The 9,786-nt window shown below is 42.6% G+C and overlaps 1 protein-coding gene across 6 annotated transcripts in view; it reads right to left on the bottom strand.

The window, feature by feature from the left end:
• ARSG (arylsulfatase G) overlaps window positions 1–7,774 on the bottom strand; it is a 145,641-nt gene extending 137,867 nt beyond the window's left edge. For 4 of the 6 annotated variants that reach the window (XM_078374498.1, XM_017972759.4, XM_017972757.4 and 1 more), the window contains exon 1: window positions 7,507–7,774. The gene's annotated coding sequence lies outside the window, so the exon portion shown is untranslated. The remainder of the gene's footprint in view (window positions 1–7,506) is intronic. The other 2 variants (XM_078374501.1, XM_008997641.4) reach the window with 1 other exon arrangement.
• Window positions 7,775–9,786: the final 2,012 nt, after the last annotated feature.

Genomic DNA, 9,786 nt, shown 5'->3' with positions numbered 1-9,786 from the left:
GTTGAGTCTTTCATACAAATTATTTTAAAGCACCTTAAAAAAAGACTAATTCAAGGGAAGTATTAAGTAATGAATAACAGGAGAGGGAAATAAAAATTAAACAATATAATCAAATGAAGCATATTCTTATCTAATAATTGAAATAAGAATGAAAGCAGCAATGGAATTATTAATGAGAAATACATGAATGAAATGATATCATGGGTAGCGTAAGCCTATCAAAAGTCATAAAGGCAAACAGTTGAAGACTATACTGTTACAGAATCATTCTACAAACTGTTGTAACCTGTAAGTAAACAGCACAGACTCTACATGCCAGGGGCTGGCAAACTTTTTCTATAAAGGTCCAGATAGTAAATACTTAAAGCTTTGCAGTCCACGAGACCTCTGTCTAGTCAACTCTGCCATTGTGGGTCAAAAGTAGCCACAGGCAATATATAAATGAATGAACATGGCAGTGTTTCAATGGAATTTTATTTATGGATGCTGAAATATCACTTTCACAAGATTTTCATACAGGATTTTTTTTATATTAATCACATAAAAACGTTAAAAAAGAAACACACATCATTAGCTCTCAAACTGAAAATAAATAAGTAGTGGACTGGATTTGGCCTGTGGCCCACAGCTTCCAGCCCCTTCACCACACATCTGTAGCAGGCACAGACAGTGTCACCAGAAGCAAAACTCTGCGAACTAACAGTCCTGACCCATGAGAAAGGATTCGTTGTGGTCAAAGTAATTCTTAGATCATAACTGCCCCAAAAGAGAAAAAAACAAGCAGCGAACACTTTTTTTTTTTTTTTTTTGAGACAGAGTCTTCCTCTGTCACCCAGACTGCAGTGCAGTGGCATGATCTCAGCTCACTGCAACCTCCGCCTCCCGGGTTCAAGCAATTCTCCTGCCTCAGCCTCCCAAGTACCTGGGATTACAGGCGTGCACCACCACAGCCAGCTAATTTTTGTATTTTTAGTAGAGACAGGATTTTGCCTTGTTGGCCAGGCTGGTCTCAAACTCCTGACCTCAAGTGATCTGCCCGCCTAGGCTTCTGAAAGTGCTGGGATTGCAGGCGTGAGCCACCACACCCAGCCTTATAGCTAACACATTTGTTTTCATTTCCCCTGATTAAAAAGATTCTGCTTTAAGCTTGTTGACTTTCGAAAAGTTTCAGTACAAACCTTGTGTAGACTTTCTCTCCCCAGAAGTGAAATTATTCTAGTTATAAAAATGAGTTAAGATCATCTACTCTTTTAAGACCCCTGTATCTGTAACTAATGCAAAATGTATCCAAACCTTTTAACAAAGTTATACATTTTATACTCCAATAGCATGTAATACAGCTTTTGAGCATTTATCTGCCTTTCCCTTAGCTTAATGCCTGGTGATAAAATAGAAAAATGATTCTATGGCCAGGCGCAGTTGGCTCACGCCTGTAATCCCAATACTTTGGGAGGCTGAGGTGGGCAGATCATTTGAGGTCAGGAGTTCAAGACCAGCCTAGCCAACATGGTGAAACCCCGGCTCTACTCAAAATACAAAAATTAGCTGGGCATGGTGGCTCACTCCTGGAATCCCAACACTTTGAGAGGCCAAGGCGGGCAGATCATTTGAGGTCAGGAGTTCAAGACCAGCCTAGCCAACATGGTGAAACCCTGGCTCTACTAAAAATGCAAAAATTAGCCAGGCATGGCGCTGCATGCCTGTAATTCCAGCTACTCAGGACGCTGAGGCAGGAGAATTGCTCGAACCTGGGAGGTGAAGGTTGCAGTGAGTCGAGATTGCGCCACTGCACCCAGTCTGGGTGACACAGCAAGACTCCATCTCAAAAAAAATAAAATTAAAAATGAAATCAAAAAGGAATAATTATCCTTATTTTTACAAGGTGGCAAGTATGAAGCTCACAAATAGGGAACTAGAGTTTAGGAGCCATTGCCTTTAAAACTCTAAATGGTGACCAGGTATGGTGGTTCATGCCTGTAATCCCAGCACTTTGGGAACCCAAGATGAGAGAATTGCTTGAGCCCAGGAGTTCAAGACCAGCCTGACCCACATGGTGAAACCAAAATTAGCCAGGTATGGTGGCTCAGGCCTGTAGTCCCAGCTACTCGAGAGGCTGAGGTGGGAAAATCACTTGAGCCCAGGAGACAGAGGTTGCAGTAAGTCCAGATGGCACCACTGCACACAGCCTTGGCCAAGAGTGAGACCTTGTCTCAGAAAAATTTTAATGGTTATGCACATTACTTAAAATGACCTATTTAAGGAATGCAGACACGTTACACGCAAAATGATAACTGCTATAAGTATACATTGCATTGAGAAAAGAGAAGCGGCCCTTGTTTTCAAATTTGTGTTTATATTGCAAGTGTCCTAAGGGAGGGTGACCATAGCCTACAGCTGGTTGCATAAGTAAGGAAACTGGGTCCCCCTAGTGTTCGGTTCTCATAATGACTCTCTAAAGGTGCAGAACAAGACAAGTGGCAAGAGAACTTACAACTTTGCTTTCCATGTAACAACTTACACCCAAATCAAAACTACTTCAATGACTATCAGTTTCCTACAGGAAAAACTAGATGCCAAACCTCACGTCCAGAACATTTCACCAAATATTACTGAGAAAATACATATTGTGGCCATGCATTTGTATCATTTATATGCCTTTCCAACAACTCGAGAACAAGCATACTAACTTCCCTAACAACTTATATACCCTAGAATTCAACCAAAACTTTAAGTACCTTTTCTGCACCGGCACCTCCCATTCTTAGTCCCAACTTTGTCCCTGAGCCCCTGATTTACATCTGCCTGCATGGCAGGGCATGGATATAAACCAGGCATCTCCAACTTAAAATGTCCTCGGCAGAACTCTGGATCCTCCTCCTCAAACCCACTCCTTCCACACATGCAATTGGCTCTCCTTTCTAAATATATCCAGGAGCTGACTGCTTCTGCCAGCTGCACCAGGACCCTTGGTCCAAGCCAATATATCATAGCTGGATTATTACAGTAGTCGTCTAGCTGGCCTGCCTGCTTCCACTCTTGCAACATGCCACCCCCACCTTAATTTTCCATACAGCAGCCACGGTAATCCTCTTACAGCACAAGTCTGACGTAAATCCTTAGCAATGGGCCCTGTGTGAACTGCCTGCTGCTATTCCTTTTCCCTCTGCTCCTGCTACACTAGCCTCACTGGCTTTTTTCTTTTCTTTTCTTTTTTCTGAGACAGTTTTGCTCTTGTTGCCCAGGCTGGAGTGCAATGGCTCAATCTCGGCTCACTGCAACCTCCACCTCCAGGTTCAGTGATTCTCCTGCTTCAGCCTCCCGAGTAGCTGAGATTACAGGCGCCCACTACCATGCCTGCCTATTATTTTTATTATTATTTTTTTTTTTTAGCAGAGACGAAGCTTTGCCATGTTGGCCAGGCTGGATGTGAACTCCTGACCTTTCAGGATCCACCTCCCTTGGCCTCCCAAAGTGCTGGGATTATAGGTGTAAGACACGGCGCCTGACCTCTCTTATTGTTCTTATTGTTGCAAGCTTTAGGCACCAGCATTTGTGGTTCCCTTTGCTTGGTACTCCCTTCCCTGAGATGTGAACGCAAGGTGACCCTTCAATTTGATCATTTCCAAATGTCACGTCCCTAAGGAGGCATTCCTGTCTATCCTATTCAAAATGGTACTTGTTTCTATCTGTTTCCTTTGACATTAGGTTATAACAGCATCCATTTTGGGAGGATAAGGTAGGCAGATTGCTTGAGCCCAGGAGTTTGAGACCAGCATGGTCAACACAGTAAAACCCCTCTACAAAAAATACAAAAATGAGCCAGGTATGATGGCACGTGCCTGTAGTCCCAGCTACTTGGGAGGCTGAGGTGGGAGGATCACTTAAGCCCAGTAGGCAGAGGATACAGTGAGCCAAGATCACACCACTGCACTCCAGCCTGGGTGACAGAGCAAGACTCTGTCTTAAAAAAAATATATAATAAGGCCAGGTATGGTGGTTCTCGCCTGTAATCCCAGCACTTTGGGAAGCTGAGGCAGGCCGATCATGAGGTCAGGAGTTCAAGATCATCCAGATCAACATGGTGAAACCCCATCTCTACTAAAAATATAAAAATTAGCCAGGCATGGTGGCAGGCACCTGTAATCAAAGCTACTCAGGAGGCTGAGGCAAGAAAATGGCTTGAACCCAGGAGGCAGAGGTTGCAGTGAGCCGAGATCACGCCATTGCACTCCAGCCTGGGCAACAAGAGTGAAACTCCATCTCAAAAAAAAATTTTTTTTAATTAAATAATGCATCTGTTTACTCCTTGACTCTCTGTCTCATCCACTAGTGTTTTAGGGTAGGAGTTCTTTGTTCACTGCTATATTCCCAAGGCTTCGAGTAGGACCTGGCACCCAGTAGGTGGTACTCTATGAAAATAGTTGAAAGAAAAAACACATGAATGAATGAATGAGTTATAGACTTTTTTCCCCTTTAGTTATACAAGAGAAAAAAATGGTATCTATTGACAGTTACAGCGCAAGAGAGTCTGTGCTGCTATGAAACAGCTGGATAACCATAGGACACTGAACACATTGTGCTCAGAACCCACCGGTTCAGCATCTGAGGAGGGATGGGTCTCAGGGTGTCCAGCAGTATCATCCTATATGGGTGGCTCAGCTGTAGAGAAGCAAAAACTGATCCATGAGCAGACCCTAAAGAAACAGTGGGACGAAATCAATATTGGGGTAAGTATGGAGGTCTGTGAGTTTTAACATATTGCCCCAATAGATTTTAACTAAACTATTTTCCAGTAGACATTTTTTTCATAATACTTTATTTCAATGCCTCAACTAGTTGCAAGAGCTTTACTAACTAAATATTGCAACTCTTGGCCGGGCATGGTGGGTCATATCAGTAATCCCAGCACTTTGGGAGGCCAAGGCAGGCAGATTACTTGAGCTCAGGTGTTCCAGAGCAGCCTGGGCAATGTGGAAAAACCCCATCTCTAAAAAAATAAAAATTAAAAAAATACACCAAGCATGGTGGTGCATATCTGTAATCCCAGCTACTTGGGAGGCTGAGGTGGGAGGATCACTTCAGCTGGGGAGGTCGAGGCTGCAGTGAGCCGTGATCATGCCACTGCACTCTAGCTTGGGCAACAGAGTGAGACCCTATTTCAAAAATAAATAAATACCACACCTCTCTTTTTTTGGTACTAAGGCAGAAGTACATAGACTGATTTCTCCAACTTTGAGCAACCCCAGATGACTCCACTTGAACAGAAAAGAAATCGAAAGTTTAATCGTGTATAACCCCTTGTGTAAACAATCGGGGGGGGGAAAGTTAGGTTCTGGCTGGTGATATTTTACTTCAACGAGGTCATGTAGCACAGTGAAAACAACGAATAACTCAACAGTAGGGAAACTTGGGATCTGATCGCATTTTTGCCATTGGTTAAATGACACGCAAGTTTACTCGGCTGCTGCATGCATGTATCCTCTTCCATGAAATGGACTAAACAATCTCCACATTATTAATGCTTTGCGACTCCACTTTCCAAACATGGAAATGCATTTGAAGACAATACCAGGCCCTTGAAAACGAAGAGGGGAAGGTAAAAAAAACCATCTGCAAATGGGGAAAGGATTCCCTGTTTAATAAATGATGTTGGGAAAACTGGCTAGCCATGTGCAGAGAGCAGAAACTGGACCCAAGGCCTGACACCTTACACTAAAATTAACTCCAGATGGATTGAAGACTTAAACATAAGACCTAACACCATAAAAACCCTAGAAGAAAACCTAGGCAAAACCATTCAGGACATAGGTGTAGGCAAGGACTTCATGACCAAAACACCAGAAGCATTGGCAACAAAAGCCAAAATAGACAAATGGGACCTAATCAAACTCCACAGCTTCTGCACAGCAAAAGAAACAGTCATTAGAGTGAATTGGCAACCAACAGAATGGGAAAAAATTTCTGCAGTCTACCCATCTGACAAAGGGCTGATATCCAGAATCTACAAAGAACTAAAACAGATTTACAAGAAAAAAACAAATAAGCCCATTCAAAAGTAGGCAAAGGATATGAATAGACACTTTACAAAAGAAGACATACGTGAGGCCAACAAACATATGAAAAAATGCTCATCATCACTGGTCATTAGAGAAATGCAAATCAAAACTACATTGAGATATCATCTCACACCAGTTAGAATGGCGATCATTAAAAAATCTGGAGACAACAGATGCTGGAGAGGATGTGGAGAAATAGGAACACTTTTACAGTGTTGGGTAGGAGTGTAAATTAGTTCAACCATTGTGGAAGATAGTGTGGCAATTCCTCAAGGACCTAGAAATAAAAATTCTATTTGACCCAGCAATCCCATTACTGGGTATATATCCAAAGGATTATGAATAGGTCTCCTATAAGGACACATGCACATGAATGTTCATTGTAGCACTGTTTACAATAGCAAAGACCTGGAACCAACCCAAATGCCCATCAATGATAGACTGGACAGGGAAAATGTGGCACATATACACTGTGGAATATTATGCAGCCATCAAAAATGATGAGTTCATGTCCTTTGCAGGGACATGGATGAACCTGGAAACCATTATTCTCAGCAAACTGGCACAAGAACAGAAAATCAAACGCCGCATATTCTCACTCATAGGTGGGTGCTGAACAATGAGAACACATGGACACAGGGAGGGGAGCATCACAAACTGGGGTCCGTTGGGGGGAAACAGGAGAGGGACAGCGGGGGGTGGGGGGTTGGGGACAGATAGCATGGGGAGAAATTCTAGATATAGGTGATGGGGAGGAAGGCAGCAAATCACACTGCCACGTTTGTACCTATGCAACAATCTTGCTTGTTCTTCACATGTACCCCAAAACCTAAAATGCAATAAAAAAATCCATCTGCAACAGAATAGTATCAAGCTTTTAAAGAAACGAATTAACACTGAAGCCAGAGGCCCTTACAGTGTCTATAACCTTTCAACTTGAACGTCAGCACTGGCTGTACTACCAGACTTGCATGACCTTTTCCCGAAATAAGCCTTCGTCTCCTAGTAACTCAATATCCTGGGTACATTTTTCCAGGTAGACTAGAATTGGGTACTGGTCTAGAGCTGCACTGTCCAATACAGTAGCCACAAGCCACATGGGGCTGTTGAGCACTTGAAACTGTGGTCAGTTGGAAGTAAGATGTACAGCAAGTGTAACATACACATGGGAATTTGAAGACGTATCCAAAAAAAAGGACATAACTCATTCAGCATTGATATTGATTGCAAGTTGAAATAGTATTTTGGATGCATTGGATTACATAGAATATACTATTAAAATAGACTCCACCTGCTTCTTTATGCATTTGCGAATACGACTACTAGAAAAATTAGGCTTACCTATGTGGCTTGTACTATATTTCTATTGGACAATGCTACTCTAGATATCAGCATCTAGAAAGTGACTGAGATTCAAACTCTTCAATGAAGCGCTTTTTAAATGGCCTACCCAAGAGATGATTCCACTCACTGCTCTGCTGCCGTCGCGGTCCTGACTTTCCAAGGCCATGCCCAGAGCGTGGTACACGTGGCTCTTCCACAAAGCGGGCCCGCAAGTCAGGCTGCAGTGGAGGAGGTTACCCTGGGTCGCTGACACCAGGGGAGGCCAAGCGACCGACCCCACACTGCTGAGCCCCGCCGGGGGAAGTCCCCGGGAACGGAAACAGGTGGCGCGCCGGCGGCTCGCAGCTGCTGGGCCCGCTCGCTCGCACCCGCCTGGGCGCAGCCGGGAACAGCGACGCGCTTCCTGCTCGGGAAGGGCCCGAGCGCAGGGCAGGCTATAGCGGTCCCGCAGCTGCCTGCTTCGATTTTAGCACTCCTGCTCCCAAGGGGGAGCAACGCGGCCCTCTGTCCCTCCTAGGGCTTGAAATGTAAATTATGCATATCAGGGGAATGTGTGTTTCAAAAAGCACGCTGGACAAGAACTGACGGGTAATCCTCGCCAAATTCTCCTATTTAACCCTCACCATGAAAAGCCTGAGGCCTGAAAAAAATCTCTTGACTGGAGAGACAGTAACTCCACCGGTGCCCAGGATCAGGATCTATGACATAAATGAACAGCATTCCAAATTCACTGATTTCTAAGAGTATTTAGGCAGTAGAAAATTATTAATCCTCTTTATTAGCTCAATACTTTGTTCATTCAGCATTTGCAGAGCAAGATCTGCTTGGATTTATTTCGGGAAAACTATCTTTTAAAACTACAAAGATTTTCATACTGACAGCCATTCATTAGTGAAGAAAAAAAAAAACTACAAAGATTTACTTGCAGTAGGCAAATTACATTTTTAAGCTTAATCCTAAGAAATTGCCCAAAAATATATAGGATATACACAGCAGGTATGATTGCTGAATAAATGCATTATATAAAATTTATGTTTAGTTCAACGTTTAGCAAGAGTGAACGATTTGTTAGATGATTCTTTTCCTAATCTCACACTGCAGAGTAGACACAAATGGACCTTATATCTTCTCCAGTCAACTGTCATCCCCGATTTATTCACCTAGGCAAATCTTAGTTCAAAAGAGTTTGTGACAAAAACTGACCTACAGGACTAAAACCGTGCTTACTTTATTGGAAAAAAAAAAAAAGAAAATGTAATCAAATGGACAATAATTTTGCAAGTACATTATTCAAGGAGAAAATCAGCCCTGTAACAGAATCCATAAAACACCACGCTCCATCAGAGTCTCTTTTTGGTACCAGAATGACCAAGTATTCTCTCCAATTAATTTGAATAGCAAATCACCATTTTCTAAAATGACTTAAATGGGTTTAATCAAGTAGGAAAATGAATCCAAGGGAAACCACTGACTCAGGTATAAAGCGTGCCTTACATCATGCTATATACATCAAACATGAAATAATCTAGATTTCAAATTGCAAAAAAAGAAAAAAAAAACCTTTAAGTCTTACCCTCAAGATAAGACAGAAAAGCAGGAAATGCTGTCTGCTCACTGGCAGTCCATAAAATATTCACTGTAATTTCTAGATTTCTAAGATACATCTACCTGGCAGAGGTGGTCTGTCAAGTCTGGGGTTTTCCACCTGTCCACCCCGGCAGCAATGGGGCTGATATTCACACCCTGCAAGCCATCATCAGCATTTATAGCACCCCAACGGAAAACCCCATTAAACTCTTTCCTGCAAGTAAACACTTCGCCATGTAAGGTGAGAAAGACATTATTACTGAAATAAACCTTAAACTTGCTCTCAATCTATAGAAAAAGTACAATATTCACAAATATAAATACCATTACAAACTGTTTGTAAGATCCCTCATAAATAACCGTGTTATAGCTGAAAACTGCAACGGAACTCTGACCACCAAAAGTGTTGTGGTTGTGTAAGCACCATTGTTATTTTCACTTACACATGTTCCTGAGAGGTCATGTTTTAAGCCACTAAAAACTGATACAAGCTGTTAATTCTTTCAGGGATAAGGTGACTACCAGCAAGAGAAAAAAAAGAGGTAATGCATTCCAGAGAGTAAGGAAGGCTCATGGATGAGGAGGAGGGCTCTGGGTGGAGAAGGTCAGAACCCATGGCTGTCCAAGAATGTGACTTGGCTGGGCCTAACAGAGGGGAGTAGCTCTTCTAAAAACGAAATCACCCCCTGGAAATGAGGCTGGTTGGCTCCTTGGGGCATATATTTTTCGAGTTATTTATTCACTTAACTAATTACTACTACTCCCAGCTTTCCTGTGAGACATACACATATTTGGAGAA

The sequence above is a fragment of the Callithrix jacchus genome, chromosome 5 (assembly GCF_049354715.1).
Source record: "Callithrix jacchus isolate 240 chromosome 5, calJac240_pri, whole genome shotgun sequence".
NCBI classification, from domain to species: Eukaryota; Metazoa; Chordata; class Mammalia; order Primates; family Cebidae; genus Callithrix; species Callithrix jacchus.
Note: the sequence above shows the minus strand (reverse complement) of the source record. Positions and strands in the feature narration are given on the sequence as shown.